This window comes from Amblyomma maculatum, chromosome 6, assembly GCF_055883805.1.
Source record: "Amblyomma maculatum isolate TAMU_Amacu chromosome 6, ASM5588380v1, whole genome shotgun sequence".
Taxonomy (NCBI): Eukaryota; Metazoa; Arthropoda; class Arachnida; order Ixodida; family Ixodidae; genus Amblyomma; species Amblyomma maculatum.
In genome coordinates this window covers 4,613,740-4,632,114 of record NC_139349.1, presented here as the reverse complement: position 1 = coordinate 4,632,114, position 18,375 = coordinate 4,613,740, and the positions used below count along the sequence as shown (strand labels likewise).

Sequence of the window (18,375 nt, the reverse complement as noted above, 5' to 3'; positions counted from 1 at the left end):
TAAGACCGCTAAGGAAACGTATAGCGAAACTAGAAAGACAGATAGAAGCCTACACACTACAGCATCAAGAAAAGCAGTGGGGTCAGATATGTGACAGCATGAATGGACAACTAGGATGTAAAAAAAACGTGGCAAATGCTCAGACATCTACTAGATCCGACACAGACAAAATAGACGCAGAAAAATCAGCTCGCTAGACTGATCCATAAATACGAGGGCACCACGGAAGAGTTTTTGCTAGAACTACAGGATCGATATCTCAGCAAGGCCTCTTGGGCTCAACTGCTAGACTACCGAGGACTCCCAAATCCAGAGCTAGATTCAGTAATAACGGAGGCACAGGTTCGCTTCGCCATGGGACAGCTCCGCACCACGTCCGCGGCAGGCCCGGACGGGGTCACAAACAAAGCTTTAAGGAATTTAGACGCAAAATCAGTAGAGGCAATCACGGGTCTCATGAATAGGTACTGAAATAATGGTGAAATCCCTCAAGCCTGGAGGCATGCAATGATTACTTTTATTCCCAAACCAGGCAAGAAACTAGATATAGCCAATTTGCGCCCGATAGCGCTCACTTCCTGCGTAGGCAAGCTCATGGAGCATGTGATCCTAAACAGACTGCAGGAGCACGCAGAGAACAAAGAGATCTTGCCAACAACTATGCTAGGCTTCAGAGCTAAATTATCTACACAGGATGTCATGATTCAGCTCCAAGCAGACGTCATAGACACTGGGAAATGCACGGGCACCAAAGCAGTGCTAGGGCTAGACCTCACCAAGGTCTTCGATAACGTGGCACACGAAGCCATTCTCGAGAACCTCTCAGACATTAACCCAGGAGAAAAAACCTTTCGATACATTCGCTCATTTCTCAGCCATAGGTCCGCGATAATTAAAATAGGCGAAATAGAGTCATTCCCTTTTCGGCTAGGGGGTAGAGGGACACCGCAAGGATCAGTACTGTCACCATTTCTCCTCAATCTCTCCCTCATAAAGCTACCACCCCGACTGGAAGCCATTCCTGGGCTGAGACATACATTCTACGCAGATGACATCACACTCTGGACCACTAACGGGAATGACGGTCAGATAGAGGAAACGTTGCAACGCGTGGTAGACATTATCGCAGAGCTCGTAGGTCATTCAGGCCTATCATGCTCCCACCCAAAATCAGAGCTACTGGTCATCAGACCCAAGCCCAGGGGTCCGGTTCCAGAAGCCAAGCGCCCCCAACCCCGCTTAACGTGTGCGTGGGGGGACTTCCAATCAAGAAGGTGCACTCAATAAGGATCTTAGGGCTGCATCTACAAGCTAACAGGAAAAACAAAGAAGCCCTGCAAAAGCTGAAAACATCAGTTAAAATGTCAATTAGGCTAATTAGAAGAATTGCCAACCGTAGGAGAGGAGTCAAAGAAAAAGACCTCTGTAAGATAATGCAGGCATTTGTCCCGAACAGGATGGTGTATGCGCTACCATACCTAAAACTAGATGCTGCGGAGAAAGGCAAAGCTGAGACAATAATTAGGAAAGCATACAAAGCAGCCCTGGGGCTGCCGAACTACACATCGACAGAAAGACTCATGGGACTGGGAATACATAATACACTAGAGGAGCTCAAAAAGGCTCACCTCACAATGCAAAAAGAACGGTTTAAGCGCACTAAGGCAGGCAGAGCCATACTGGAGCGCCTAGGTGTAGGCGTGGAACTTCCACCCGAGGACACGAAAACACAGCTACCCAAACTCCTTCGCAAGCGACTGACGATCAAACCACTACCAAAGAATATGCACCCTTCTTACCACGAAGGAAGGAAAAAAGCTAGGGCAATAGCTCTACACGAAAAATACGCAACGAGCGAAGGAGCTGTCTATGTTGACGCGGCAGAATACGCAACAAGAGGAGCGTTCGCACTGGCGGTGGTGGACGTGCACGGGCGGCTGCAGGCATCAGGGTCGGTAGTGACAAAATCTTCGGAAACCGCGGAAGAGGCAGCTGTGGCACTAGCCATAGCTAACACCGAAGCGGATACAATCTTCTCCGATTCTAAATTTGCTGTCCGTAGCATTGCGGGTGGCAGAATCTCAACTGCAGCGCAGAAAATGCTGAAACTGACCAGGCAACCATACAGAGAAATTGAGGTGATATGGGTGCCGGCTCGCTCGGGGAATCCGGGAAATGAGGCGGCCCACAACATGGCTCGAGGTTTCATCAACCGAGTCGGTGGCTCCTTCGTATCCATGGGTTACTCCAAGGAGGGGCTGGCATCTTTTCACGATATCACAAGTCATTACAGATTGGAACGGCACAAATTTCCACCACCTGACAAAACGTTGGACAAGGCACAGGAGACCGCTTGGAGGAGACTCCAGACGAGATCCTTTCTTAGCCCTTACCTATTAGCAAAAATGTACCCGGAGGACTTTAACCCCGCGTGCAGGTTCTGTGGCGAAACAGCTACGTATGATCACATACTATGGCAATGTAAAGAAGAACCTCCACCGGAAGATCTAGTACAAATTCCTTCTCTTGAGTGATGGGAGGCCGTTCTGGTCAGCTCGGACCCGGGCATTCAAGCCTTGGCCACCAAGTGGGTCAGTAAGGTTGCCGCCAGCCATGGACTGGAGGCCATCTAGAGCGGACCGTTTGCATCTGCATTGACGAAATAAATGTTTTTCAATCCAAAATTCACTACGAGGGTCGGAGCCGAGCTTCGCGTATTCCGTATACCGCGACCGAGTGCCGTCACAGCCAAGGCCAGCTGCGCAGCCCCCTCGCCAAGCTCTACCGGCGTTGCCTATCAACGCTTAAGAGGTGTGCCACTCCTCCTCATTAAAACAAAAATTAGTCTCCATCCGAGAATCGAACCTCCATCCCTTGGATCCCCAACCGAGCGCTGTACCGCTCTTTATTTTTTTTTTTATTTCTTCATTGCATGGGAAAACTTGCGTAATAAAAAGGACAAACTCCACCTACTTAAACTTGTCCATGTCTAGAGTTACCGAGCTGCTTAATACGACCCGCCATATCACTAGCCCGACAATGCACCATCATCAAAACACAAAACTTTTGGGAGGCAAACACATGCATCTAGATAAGACATCCAGTTTGGAGGTTCTTCCCGTGCGGCATATACACTCCTCACCAAAGCACACTGCTCCCGTAACACGGATTTGGACGATCTCGGTGGCTCGGCATGCCTGTCCATCATACGGCTTTTCCAACGCCTGAACAGTCCCATCAACACAAATAGATCATAAGGCACGACAGAGGTTTTGTCAGGAGGCAAAAATCTAATAGTATGTGGTGTAATTTAAATGTCCTTTTCAAGAGTTCTTTGTAGTATAGTTATAGCAGCGCGTAGTCGGACAAGGACGAAGACGGAGGAACACGTAAGACGTTCCTCCGTCTTCTTCCTTGTCCGGCTACGCGCTGCTATAACTATGGAAAACCAACTAGCCCAACAGCTTGTCCTCTTTGTAGTATTTCTCCAAAAAACATAGCACCATTGCACAGAATAAAGCAATGATCAATTGCCTCCGGAACGTTACAGAGACGCCAATTCACTGTCCAGGGCACAAACATTTTCTTATCATGAAGAAATGTCTTGACAGGTAACGTCGCTGTGTGTAGTTTGAAAAAGAACAACTTTGCAGCTGCCTGAATGCACATTTGCCTAACACGCTTTAGAACAGTGGTTTCCAGAAAATCCAGATAAGGCTGGCGATACACCCGTGTAGGGAACAAAGACTCAGTGAGAACCTGGGTCATCTGCTTCCTCGAGAGGCTATACAGGTAATGTACAGATAAACGCACAGTGAGAAAATTGGAAGTGTCAGCAACCCCCTTAAGAAATCTCCATAAAGGCCCCTCACGAGCCTGCCCAGTCGGTGCGAATAAATAAGGCAAATGAGGACTAAGACCCCTAATGAGCACAGCTGCAAGAAACTGGTGGTTTGCCGATTTGAAAAAAACAAAAAAAAAAACACGGGAAACAAATTGATGCACAAACAAGTGAACAAGGCCCACTCCACCAAACTCTAAGGGAAGGAAAAGTTGTGATGCCGCATGGGCTCCCATTGAGAGCGCCACACAAATGTTGCAGATATTTTATGTATTACTTCTACCTTCCTCCTCGCACAATGCAGGACTTGAAGGACATGCGCAAGCTTTGAAAAAAAAAATATGTTACAGACCTGTGCCCTAGCAAACTAGCAAACACTGAGAGTTCTCTACCCATCCAAGCGTGCGTTTGTAGCCGCATAGGTACGATTTGTGAATCCCAGTAGGCTGCGCTGTTGCGGACTTGGTGAAGCAGAACTCCTAGGTACTGAAGAGGACTACAGTTCCAGCATATGCCTCCAAACTTGCTTGGTCTAGTGCCCCAATGGCCCAACCCAAAGCCTGTGGATTTATCTAAATGTTACAGCCGCGCCTGATACATCGCAGAATTGTTCAGTCAAGTGTAAAGCCTCAAATGCACTCTTTTTGTCAGAACAAAAGAGGGCGATATCGTCCGCGTAGGCTAGAACTCGTAACTTCACATTGAGCCAGAGAGAAATCACGGATTGCTGCACTGTTAATTATACTGAGACAGAGGGCTTCCAGATATAAGACAAACAACAGTGTAGACAGTGGACATCCTTGACGAACAGATGATTCCAGTGGTATTGGTTTCGTTAGCTAATAATTAACACTTAGTCTTGTATACGAGTTCATATAGCAAAGCCTTATGCCTTTGAGCAAAACGTTACCAATGCTTGCCTGCTCAAAGACCGCGAACAAGATATTGTGACGAACTTTATCAAGCGCCTTCGCCAGGTCAATTTGAATCAGAGCTACTTGGCCCGTCTCATCTGATATTGTCTTGATTACTGAACGTGCATTATGAATGTGTGTTTCAATACTGCGTCCTCTGATACCATATACCTGGTGCGAACCTATCAAGTCCTTAATGACCAGCTGCAGACGACAACAAAGAACCTTGGCAAAACTTTTGTAATCAACCTTACAAAGGCAAATTGGATGATATCCTTCAACAGTTTTCAACCGATTAGTATCCTTGCTTTTGGGAATTAATGATGTGTGGCCTGAATAGAAAGTGGGAGGCAGGAAACCCACAACACAAGATGCTTGAAAAACTTCCATCAAAACAGGCGTTAGACAAGGCGAAAATATTTTATAAAATTTACTAGTAACAGCATCTGGGCCAGGAGATTTTTGACTCTGAAGGCCTGAATTGGCTGATTTAATTTCGTCCAAAGTGATGGGTCCCTCTACTACAGCACACTTCTCATCGTCTAGACGAGGAAAGTTCTCAAGTAAGGAAATATAATTGGAACCCTGATTTGGATCTTCACAACTGCCGAACAGCTTTTGATAACAGTCATAGAAGGCAGCAAGAATACCTGGAGCATCACTATATGTACAATCAACATACTAGGAAGGAGGAGGAAGATTAGGAGGAAAGGCAGGGAGGTTAACCAGTAAAAGCAACCGGTTTGCTACCCTGCACTGGGGGAAGGGGATGAGTGGATATAACATACTAAATTTACAATATTTCCTTCGCAAGAGCATTGTATCTTTCATCACTCAGGGCCCGATGTGGAGGTTGCTCGTCAAGAAACCTTCGGGTCCTAGATCTTATCAGGGCCCCCTTGTATCTTTCCGTCGCTTAATTCCGCTTGTCTACCGTGATGATGATAGCGGGATTCCGTGAGTGACAGATACTTCGATTGGCGCGCAATTTGAAAATACCAAAGACTAAAATACTTAAGTCACTCAATTAGGGTGACATCAAGGATGTGATGTCACCTATCTGCCGTCAGCTATGAGGACCAAGCGGGCACGAGTGCGCTCCAATGCCGCCGGGCAGCGCTCCTTGCCCTACGCGGGTGACAGATGCTGCGCCTTTGCTTTCCTGTAAACGATTTATAGAACGCCGGTGAACTTGCGCTCGACATGGAAGCCAAGGAGAGTTTAGCTGCTGGCAAATGGCGCAGAAGACTGGAGAAATTAACTTCTTCTGATCTCGAGGCAGTCACTGCTTTGCGCTGCGTATATCCAGGCATAGCAGAGCTAAGCCATCTTTCATTTTTTTTTCTTTATTCGTGGTTGGTAGTCTGTGAGGCCCTCTTTTACGCAACGTTGCATGTCACATGCGATTATTACAATGGCGACAAGGTTTCCGAACCACTGCTAATCTTGCCGAAGGTTGCAGAACTGTGTACAATCATCCAGCATCACCTCGTAAGCCTTGCTAAGCGTGAACTTATAGAACATTTACTACACTTTCTATCACCCTGTTTAATGCCACAATGTTTTATTCATTGCGTTATGATTTAGTTGCCAGTGAAACAATCGCAGAAGAAATCGGAACCGATGAGCAGACATGTTGCTGACACAGCCACTAGCCAGCTTAGGTTATCGCCGATAATGAACTGCACTTTGGTACTGTTTTCTAATGTTTCGAATAAGACGGCAGTACCCTGCCATATAATATTAAACATGTCATATTTATTTATTTATTTATTTATTTATTTATTTATTTATTTGAATTATTCTTTCGCTGCCAATTACGACCGTAGAAACAGTTAATTACGCGTCGTTCATGCTGCTGAGTGGTTCGTGTCTTGAAAGGAGATGATGGATAACTTTTCTGTTTCAGTTGCCTTTGTTCGAATGTTTGTTTCCGAACACTTCGACATAAGCGACCATTGAATTCCACTTTCAAATACCGAACTTGTGCACATCCTCAATTCCCCTGCTTGTAACTATGCAACAGCCCTCTGTGACAGCGTTATTTGCAAATCTATGTTTTTCTCGACTTCATGCGCTGTAAATGACGCTGAATCTCTCTCTTGGAGTCCGAAGGGCCCTTAGTTCACTCGGGATTTAGCGACCTTAACTTTGGTATTTGGTTTTAGACTGCCGCACACTGCGGCGAATTCCTATGGCATCTCAAAGATGCTTCACATGCAATCGAAGCGATTTTTGTTTCGTATGGTAAGCCGTGACGGCAGTGCTCAGCTGCATGCATCTGCTGTTTCCTGTAAACACAGATCACGCTGAATGCACCGTGGAAGTTACACGTTGCTCGCGACTGTTGAGATGATGTCTTTAACAACTTCTCTGATATCCTATACACTCTCGGTTTAAAAGCGACATGGACTTGTCTTCAAGAAACACCATAAACATCTTGAAGGCCTTAAAACAGAAGCTTGGGCACGTTGGTAATCCATTGTGTAGAACAGCGCGAAAAAAACGACAGGGACGAAGGAAGACAACAAAAAAGCGCTCGTCTTGTTGTCTGCCTTCATCCCTGTCGTTTTTCTCGTGCTGTTCTACACAATCTTGAAGGCGTTTGCTGCTTTCTGTCCATTACACTATTACTGTGCGTCACTTTATTAGAGGTGGGAAAGCCGTCGCTTGCTTCTCTGGTTGAGGTTTGTTGGCGAAAAACAAAACTGCGTAGCAAACGTCTCATGTCTTCATCTCCATTTTCTCCGTCATATCCGCTTGAGAATATTTTAACGCTAACTTTTAAAGGCCCTGTTCCCCAGAGAATCCAAAGTCTGCTTTATGTGGTTTCTGAAATCGGCGCTCTCAGGGCAAAATTAAGAGCACTCCACTGGCACGTGACGGTTGCTAGGTGACACGTAGATGCACTTCGTGGACGATATGGGTTGTTTGCATGGCCCATTTGACAGGGGCTGTCAGCATGGGCTGCTGCAATCCGGAAAGGGGGGGGGGGGGGGGGAATGGGAATGTCAGCCGCCTTGAAACTCTTATCCCGACTCAGACACGTCCCGCCATAGAGTTCCGGACTGTGGGCCCGACCGACCCTGTCAATAATCCCTAAATCATTTACCTTTATTGATTTCTATTACTACTACCTTTAGACCAAGAAGGCGAATTCATACGCTGGGATAAAGCTGAGAATTATACCTACATCAGATGATCTTTCGCGCATTGTGGTCGGTGGGTGTTGAGGGTATGAATGTTAGAATTTTTAAGGTAATAAGGAATTAGCTGTTTATTGAATAGCACAATGCTTGCACGCGGACGCGGATCCGCCGGTGGGGCCAGGAAGAGTGGCCCCATTAAGCTGCCGCACATTACACTTAAAAGCAGAACTTAAGTTTCTCAAAATTTATACACTAGTCAGGCCATTCTTGGTTTTCTAGAGCCGGTATTCTTTTGAATTTTTCGAAAGTACGTCAGCTTTAGCAGCTTAGGTCACCTCCAGGATACCACGTGCGAAGAGCGTAGTTCTTGTTCTATTATTTACGCTACCACTTGAGTACTTCGAACCTTCAAGTAAGTGGGTGAGTGCACTTGTTTTCTTATTTAGCGCATTCAACCGGTTCTTTGTAAAATAAAAAATCAACTGCCTTTGCTAATTTGCTTTTTTTTTATCCAATCTTCGTATTCCATCAGGGCACTCTTGCGCACGTACAGATGGCCCCCCACTAGAAAAACACCACTCTAGAACAACAGCAGCCGGGAGGAGTTGTGGCGTGTTGTCTCTAGGAGGGAAGCGCAAAGGAAAACACGAAGGAAGCGGAAAGTCCAGAACGGATGTCGGCCGTACACTAAATTACGTTTGCTTTTTATCGCGCGTCTCCGTATTTTGCTCGATATCCCCTTGCTAGCACTGCACAGCTCCGCATCGGCTGACCAATACAGCGCTCCCACCGACGCCTCCTGGGATGAGCCTCGAAAGACGTGGGGAGCAATCGCGGTGCCTTCACCCTCGAGACCACCATAGCTTACTTTAACCGAACAATGAACTCGCGTTGTGCTTAGCCGAGCGCAGTCTGAGTTCTACGTCATTTTGGTTTCACAAGAGGTCTAACCCGGTTGGTTTAGTCCAGGCGGCAACTGCTCATGCTCAGACACAGATTACTTAAATGCAATGCACTGCTGCAGGCCTGATGACACCGCTCTCAATGACTACTCGTTTCAGCCATAGGAATGATCGAGGCACCGCTGTTGTAGAGAAGACAACCTACAGCGAATAATATGCTCAGAGTACTGAATAGTAGTCCGCTTGATGAGCAGCTTTTGGCGTCAATTCCATTTGTATGAGGCGCGATTCATGCGTTCAACGCACGGAGAAGTCCACACGAGCAGACGCCTGTACAAAAGCTGACCGGCTGATGTTAGCTTACCTTTAGATATCAAGTAGCATAAGCACAGATCTAGTTGGGTAAGACGAGCAGGCTGAGCGGTGCTCGTTCTCAGATTTTGAGATACGGTTGCTGATTCCTCTGAGTAGGCTTGAGACAAGGCATTTCCACAATTGAGCAGAACGCGTCCTTGTTGAGAGATTAAACGCTTGCTGACAAGCACGCTGCTGCCGGCTGGCCTTGTCATTAATGATATATTCGCGCTTAATTGCGCGTGAAAATATGGCGCGAACCGTGCCAAGCATGTGAGGCATGCAAGGTGTTACAGGAGGCACACAAATTATAACCTCTTTTGTACACGCCCCGCAGTGCTGAATTTCGCCTTTTCATCAGACAGCTGGTAGTTTAAGCGCTTATGGTGCGGTATATAGGTCACCTTGGTTTCAGCGTTTTGTCTCAGTAACTGCTGCATATTTTAATGTGTAATTTTGCATAGTCATTAGAATACTTATTACCTTGATTTTGTATAATTTCTGCATTGTAGCCTATTTTAAAAAAAAAAAAACCTTTCAGGCAACACCCAGGCCGCCGCCACCGCAAGCCAACTGATTCCGGCAGACGTCTAGGGGGGAGATAGACAGTGAAAGGGGGAGCTGCGTCTCATCCGGTCATCCATACTCTCTGACGGGTGCAAATAAAGTGCTCTCTCTCTCTCTCTCTTCAAGTATTAGAACTCAAAATTTAAGCTGGGGTATGAAATTCATTACTGCTTTCTAGAAAAAGACAAATAGTGTATCCGTAAATTTTCTACATTAACTCCATGCTTTCTTGGCTTCTACCTGACTCAGACAAAAACTTTATCTCTCCATTGATCTCAGGAAACACTAGGGGGGTGTTTAAGCTTCACCTTAAGTGTGGATGATATAGTGTAACACCGCCGACTTCTTTTCTTTTTAGTTTTTGAATGTGGGATACTTATTATTCCCCTCCGCGGTCGTACGGTTATGACGTCTTGACATTGTCGACCAGTCAGGATTGTTTACCACATTAGTTATTGTGACCGCCGTCCACGGTGATGGCGGTGGCTATTCGCTGGAACGAGCTCTATACGCTGTCGCCTAAAAAATATTGTCCTCCTTTTCTATGCATCGTAAGAGAGGCTGTTTGCGATGGACGTCTCATTTCACAAAAGTTTAGTGTCATCGGCGAAATAGTGTATCGGAAAGTGCCCATCAAATGTTTAGAAATTGCGGAAAGGTGACTTCGAGAGAAACGTAAATTTAGGTTTCCGTATTTATTACAGTATTTCAAAATGCACTAGCAGGCTACAAAAATTTGCTGCTTTTTTGGCATCTTTTCTGAAGGCGTCTTAGGATTGTTTTCGCCCTTCCGAAACGTTTCTTGATCTCTGAAGAGCATCGACACTCAACCCTTTCAACCCGCTCCTTCTCAACATTGCTAGGACTGATTTCACAGAATGCACCTGGTTGCATGTAAGAAGTTTTTTCTAAACAGGTCGTCATGCTTTATTGCGTCTAATCTACTGCAGCACAGTATTGCAATCAGCAATTTTTAATGTACCAGACACTACGAGGGGGTTATAAAAGAGCGGCATCAGATCAGCTAGTCTTGGATCAGTTGCTGTTCTGTAACTTTTCATAGACACTTCCTTAGGTGGCCTGGTGATTATAAAGCATGAAACACTGATTTAATGACTGCTAAAATAGCATTTTGTAGATACATTTTGCAACCCTAGGGGTGAGGCAAGGCTGCATACTGTCGCCCTGCCTATTTAACCTATATGCAGAGTGCATCATGAGGAAGGCCGGTCTGGACGAGTCTTCTGCTGGAGTGAAGATTGCTGGAAAATGTATCAACAACCTTAGATATGCGGATGATACCACTTTAATGGCAGAAAGTGAAGTGGAACTCAAGAGACTTCTGATGCGCGTACAAGAAGAGAGTGAGAAGTTTGGGCTTAAACTGAACATTAAAAAGACTAAGATCATGGCGTCTTGCCCTATCAAGTCCTGGAGCATCAATGGACAAGAAGTGGAAGCTGTGACAGATTTTCTGTTCTTGGGCGCCAAGATTACCTCGGAAGGAGACTGCAGCCATGAAATTAGGAGACGCCTGCTTCTGGGAAAGAAAGCAATGGTTAGCCTTGACCGCCTAGTAAAGAGCAGAGACATTAGTCTGCCAACCAAGATCCGTATAACCCGTGCTATGGTCTTTCCAGTTGTGATGTATGGATGCGAGAGTTGGACTGTGAAAAAGGCTGACCGCCGAAGAATTGACGCGTTTGAATTGTGGTGCTGGCGAAGACTCTTAAGAGTTCCTTGGACTGCCAGAAGATCAAATCAGTCGATATTGTCGACCATAAACCCTGACTGCTCGTTGGAGGGTCGAATTCTAAAGTTAAAGCCCAGCTACTTTGGTCATCTGATGAGAAGAGAGGAGTCGCTGGAGAAAGATTTGATGTTGGGAAAGGTTGAAGGTCGCCGGAGAATGGGTAGGCAGCGAACGCGATGGTTAGATGGCATTCTCGAGGCATTGCAGATGAAGCTATGTGATGTTAAGAAGATAGTGAGAGACCGGAAAGCGTGGCGTGACATAGTCCATAGGGTCACGAAGAGTCGGACACGACTGAACGCCTGAACTGAACTGATACCTAACGGTTGCCATCACTGAGGTCACAGATTTAACCATACTGTATTTGATAAAGGAGGACCACCAGCTTGTTGTCGAGAAACTTCTCTTCCCCGTACATTTTGTAGGCTTTGTCGCCTTGATTGCTCAGGACAGTGGTTAAACGCAGGGTTAAACTCATTAACTTGTTTAATTAGGAATACAAAAAAGAAAACAGTGACTGCGCTTGAAATAATCAAATATTCAGTCTCTGTCGATTATGTATACCACAGACCCTTAATATACTGAGAAGAGGTGCATTTTACCTTCTTCAGAGGGTTCTCCCCAGGCTGCGCAGAAGCTGGTTTCTGTTCGCTTTTGTGGGAGTTGGTGTTTCTTCATATCTCGTTCTTCTGTTTCGTGCTGCCGGCAGTATCTGCGTACGCAGCCCTCCTGCATCGTGGGGCAGGTCTGGTGAGTGAGTGAATGAGTGAATGAGTGAGTGAGTGAGTGAGTGAGTGAGTGAGTGAGTGAGTGAGTGAGTGAGTGAGTGAGTGAGTGAATGAGTGAATGAGTGAGTGAGTGAGTGAGTGAGTGAGTGAGTGAGTGAGTGAGTGAGTGAGTGAGTGAGTGAGTTAACATGAACAGGAAAAAGCACGCGCTTATGAATGATGCTTGTTTCAGCGCCATTACCATTATTGCGGGCGTACAGATAGCAGAAGAGGAAGGAGTGAAAAAAAAAACACGCATAGCCTCAGTCATATATTAATGCCTAGCAGCACACGGACAGTACACCCGAGAATGGCAAGCACGTCCGCAGCTACCGAACAACGACGAGAACGGTGAATCAGGTGAACGCACTAGTGCGCTAGCTTACGCCGCAATGGAAGATCGCGGGAACCTCCGCTAAGGACTGATTGCATGGCTGGCACCGACAGCTCTGAGCATCCGTCAAGCCGGCAATCTTGACAGTGACTTATACAGTGATGAGCATTGAAGTCGCTCGCACAAGTGGCCCGTCACCGCAACTACCGTGAAGGGCAACAGAACACAGCACTGCACCGCACATGTTCGCGACAACAACTCCAGTAGTTTTCATGAACGGTTCTGGCAGGAAGGGGCGTTAACTGCAACGCCTTTGGAGTGGCACGCGACGAAAAACGTAGCCAGCGAGACTCAAGCATGAGGACCGGCTGCTGTGTTGTCAACGAAGGACGTCTGATGAAGGCTGCAGGAGACTGCTGCAAGAAGCAGCGCGGCGGCTACGAAGGAATCCATCGCTTCCGACGGCGCGCTTCGATCCCGTGCGCTTCGGTGTGCACCTGTGGGACAGCTAGCAGCCGGGGGCGTCACGTAGTGTGTTCTGTTACTCGTCTGCTATGTGTACCGAGCGAGCTAGCCGCCCCTCGTTGAGAAGTTCAGGGGCTTGAAATAAGGCCTCTAGATACGGCAGTACAGCGGCATCGTAGAGGGGAAGCATGAAGACAGCAGTTAAGAGTGGTTAGAACTGCCCTCGTGCACCTTAAGGCGCATGTGGTAGAGCCGCTGGCTGGCAAAGAGCGAGGTACGACGACCCGACAGTGAGAAACGACGAGAGCAGAGAGAGCTACGTGCGACGTTCCCATCTCACGGCTTTCTTGACGAGTATGGGGATGATGACGATGAGGACTTTGAGATATTGAGCAAAGTGGAGTTTTGGGCCAGCTGGTAGGATATGATTTACATGGGACAAGGCAGACCAGGACAAGAGAGGCACACAGGACGAGCGGGGATATACTCGGGTAGGGGGGATTTGAAGCGGGTTATGCCAGCCTGAGTTGTGGCGGCACGAGAATCCATGTCTGCTGATTGGCAAAGAGCTGAGAGGTATATTGTCACGGGTTCTATCGCTACCCGGACGGCAGTCCAGAAGGACAGGTTCAAAGGACGGGGTTGAGGCACAAGAGGCAGAGAGCAGGCGCTTGACCAGGCAAAAGAAGCGGCGTCCCAGAACCACGCGCACTCCGCAGAACTTCGTCTTCTTCTCCCTCCGGAACTGACACGGTTAGCGCGGGTTACAATATTTATACCTTCCCCCTTTTTCGGCAAGACAAGGAAGAGGGGAAGGGAGAGAGGAAAGAGGGTGGGACGTGAAGGCGCTCGTGGCTTCGACGTCGGCCTGGGCTGCGAGAAGGGATTGGTTTGAAACCTACCGCCGGACAGGGATTCACAAACGCGTCCACTGGCCCTGCGCCCAGGTTTTTGACGGGTGGGTTTTTCAAAAGCCTCCATAAATTCGTTTGCACCCTTTCAATAGAATACCCAGTATCGTACATCCGAGCCTGAAAATGTGCTGTGCGGCCGTGCTCACACGAGGGCATACCTAGTACGCTCTAACTGGAGAGTCTAAACAGACTTAGATGTGAGCAATGTCTGCTGCTAGCGATCTTTCAAAAGGATCTCATTTCAAAGTATCGCCCAGTCCAGAGGAAGTCCATATTCATCATCGATTGAGTGTCGTTGAGACAAAAAGATAAAAAAAAAAGCATGTTTGTGAAAAATTTCTTTATGTGATATTACAGCTAATAAATATTCGCGTTACGCGTTTCTAAACGCCCTGCCAGTCTGCGAGTTATTTGCCTCTTAGAGCTCTGAGTTATTGAAAACAAGGTTGCTGCTGCTGCACTGCACTTATCATCACTTACGGAGAGAAATTGCGCCGTTAATAATTATTTTACTGCGGTAGAAACAGGCTCAAACTGTCTGGGTTTTTTTTTTCGCAGTCATGCAAGAAATGATGATGCAGCTCCGTTTAGTGAGTTGCGTTTTTCTATTTGTTGCTGACATTATGGTTTGCTACCCATGGTAAAATCTTATTAATCCTGAAGTTGACAAAGCAGAACGTAGGCGAGGAGACGAGTCGGAGACCGACAGAGTACTTTAGTTCACGTCTCGCGTCCCTGCCTGCGTTCTGTAAAGGTAACACCGGTATAGTAAACCAGAAAGCCCAATGGGGTGCTGATGAAACTTCACAGTACACCAAAGAACAACGCATATGGTGCATTCTTTATTGCCATAAATAATAGACACAACGTTGGAGACGTAAAAAGCAGCTGATGTACTTCCTTTCTCAAAATTCCTACGTTGTAAATGTGCGGTGAAAACAGTTCCACTGCATGAGCCTCATTGCTTGGAATTCTTTGTGCTCCTAAAAGAAGGGAGGCACGAGGTCAATTATATATTTCCGGTTTTTCTGCGATAAAACATGGATCGAGTGGCCCCTTTCTTGAAAAGACAAACTCTCGATTTGATGCACTCAAGCAACACGAAAGAAGAAACAACCTCTAAGAGGTCTCTTTCATGAAGAACGACGACGTAAAGGATCACAAAACAACAGTATGTAGAAACGTAGGTAGCGTTTGCCACTACTTAATCATACCGAGAAAATTCTTTTCTTCTGGGACTGCGGAGAAGTCAGTGTATAACGTAAAAAGGTGAAGAGGTCGTGCTCTTCAATTTTTGGAGGTGCTCTTTCTCGATTATTGTTTCTTTAAAAGTAGGCCGCCTTTATTCGATGTCGTTTCGAGAGTCTGCAATTTTCGTTTTGTTTTTTACGTTTTTAGCTTGTATATGCTTTTCTATTTTGAGGTCTACATGGTTCCTTATGTTTTACATTTCTTAGGCTTACATTTTACTGGGTTTCTCAAATTATGTGGTACTCTTTTTTCCCCCTTTTTTTCTGTATTGTTTTCTCTTAGAATCACGGTAACTCCCGAAACCCGTGTTAGCTTTCACGCTGTAAATTGGCATGCTCACGGTGTGAAGCGTTGTCTCCGAGAGGAGCACGTGGGTTGTGTATAGGGTAGAAATAAATTGTTGTCACTCTACGAAGGAACATCAAGGGCTTGTAAAAATGTCACATTCAGCACTTGAGCTTCGCATTTCTCCTGGTAAAAAAAAATGAACATACCCACTATGTTTTATCTAACGATGCCTAACTACTGAAAGGGCTTTCTCATTCTTATTGTGATCTTGTTAAGCAAAATCATTTTTACAATCATGTAGTTGTAGCATATCTGTAATTATTACTGACATTTTCAGGATAAAATATAATTTCATCAACAAATCGGGCATATTATCGTTGTTTCTTCCTTCGGCTTTGATATCATGATTTACATATTGCTGTTAATATTTCCCAAATCCACAAGACCATTAGTGTGGCTTATGTGTTGTGGTGAGGTCTTGTGCGAAGCAGATAAAGGAGTTTAGCAGAATCTGTCTTGATAGTCTGTCGGAGGTCGTGGGTTCGGTTCCCACCATCGGCACGTTGTTTTTTCTTCTACTTTGTGTTTAATTATCTTTCCCCTAAACAGATTACATTACTAAATTCTGTGATTATCTAAGTAAACATAAAAAAAAAACAAAAAAAACAAAGTACCATCCCCAACGCTTTCCTTGGCCTCGCCGACTGTTGGCTTCTTTCCTTCATGTATTATAACGAGCACCCTCATTTCCCCTTAATTGATCTGCCTATATATATATAAACAGGATGTCACACAACTTTCCCGATTATCTATTTTATTCCAACAGTTTCGGACGGTGGACCGTCCTTCTTCAAGGTAGAATTGATTCTCAATTCTACCTTGAAGAAGGACGGTCCACCGTCCAAAACTGTTGGAATAAAATAGATAATCGGGAAAGTTGTGCGACATCCTGTTTGAATTTAACTCTGGCCCATTAGTAACAAGCAATCCATACGGCAAGGATCAGGCGCACAAGCAATTGCTCCTTATCTAAATCCTCGCAAAACTACGAGTGCAAAGTTGCAGCGAAAGGCACACACACAACGTAAAAGACATTCACATGCACAAAAGCAATCCTTGCTGCACAGGTGTTGTGCAGCTATAGAGTGACTGCGTAGGCGATGAGGTCACTTCTTCGCGATCAGGGCCGCAATTCAGTCTGCAAGCTCATGAACTGTACCTTGCAAGTACAATGCTCATGAATACTCTATGGTTCATTACCTGGGGAGGATACCAACTGATCCGACCCCCGTTTCATTTGCGCTTGTACTGTGCGTGACAGCCGGTCCAGTTTCTTCCGCTGGCTTTCTTTCCTTCGCAATCTGTTTCGGATCATTCGACATTAGTATGCACTGATAAGAGCTGCAGCGGAAAGCAAACGGCAACGAGGGGTTTTCGACTGCCAAGCGTGGCGTCGTTACCGCTGTTTCTGGATCATGCAGCAGCGCTACAAACAAGCCGAGTCCAACGCTTACAGGCTAGAACGATGCCATTATAGCTATCACCCAGTTAAGCCTCACTCAGACAGAGGCCTAACGAGTGGCAGAACTGGGGTGTCATTAGAACTGCCATGCACTTGCATTTCAGAGGCTCTGATTGCGTAGTGCACTGACGCGTATTTTTTTTTTTTTAGCTTTGCGAACGTGGAGGGAACATGAGAGCACAAGGTCACCGCGAAACGTCGTTTCATGTGCTACAGTCTCTTAAAGGGACTCTAAAGACAGAGTGAATTGGGCGTCTTCCTATTCACAAAGAGGGCACACTCGAAAGAAAGAGAGCTTTTGAGATGTGGAAAATAAAACAAAATTGCAAGTGTCAGCACCGGGCCCCGTTTACGAATGCAAAAGGCATGAGCCAACACCGACTCTTCGAATCTGATCTAAAAGTCTAGGCTAAATCTTCATTCGCTTCAAAACAGTGGTCACCCGTGTTTTTCGGCAAGGACGTCATCTCTTCGAATCAGCTGGAAAGGAAATTTTTAAACCCCATTTTTATGCCCAAAAATTCATACTTTTTTCCGAATAAACCGGCGACATTTATTTATTTATTTATTCATTCACTTATTTATTTATTTATTTATTTTATTTATTTATTTATTTATTTATTTATTTTTATTTTATTTATTTATTTATTTATTTATTTATTTATTTATTTATTTATTTATTTATTTATTTATTTATTTATTTATTTATTTATTTATTTATTTATTTATCAATACTGCGGAATAGCTTGACTCCAAGCAGGGGTGGCCACGAAAGGACACAAAAACTCCACAAAGACGACTACATACACACCCAAAATATACTTTCATGCACATGCTACATTGTACACATACAAAGTACACACCCACAATCGAGGCTGTCAGGTTAGTAAGAAAAGTTTCCACAATTTGACTGTCCATGCACACTTCGGCAGTCTAGTCCAAGTTACAATACATACTCCGCTAAATCTTACATACTCCCAGAGCGGCGAGCAGCAATTTTAAAAAATACCAATGATTGAACGGAATGGTCCTACGCGCCCCTTTGAAAGAGTACGGTCAGAAAATTTGAAACACTCATAATTTTTATCTTTTATGCAAATGACATACAGCAAGTTTAATTCTCAAGCGTTAACCTGCGTTGTTTTCATGAGGATCGGGTAGGTCTGCATGCGAGCGGTTTTGCAATTTCCATCTCAATAAAGTTCACATGAACTAACGCTTACTTGAATAGCCAAAGGTTTTGTGACGTCTTCGCGCCAGTCTATCCGCAGACCATCGCCTTAACGCTCCTAGCCTACTGCGACGATGGCAATTGTTTGGCTCATTAGGAGATCCTATTAAAATAGGTCAAATC

General features: G+C 45.6%; 1 pseudogene; it reads left to right on the top strand.

Annotated features, from left to right (window-relative positions):
* Positions 1–699: 699 nt before the first annotated feature.
* On the top strand, positions 700–2,633 carry LOC146184959 (uncharacterized; annotated as a pseudogene).
* Positions 2,634–18,375: the final 15,742 nt, after the last annotated feature.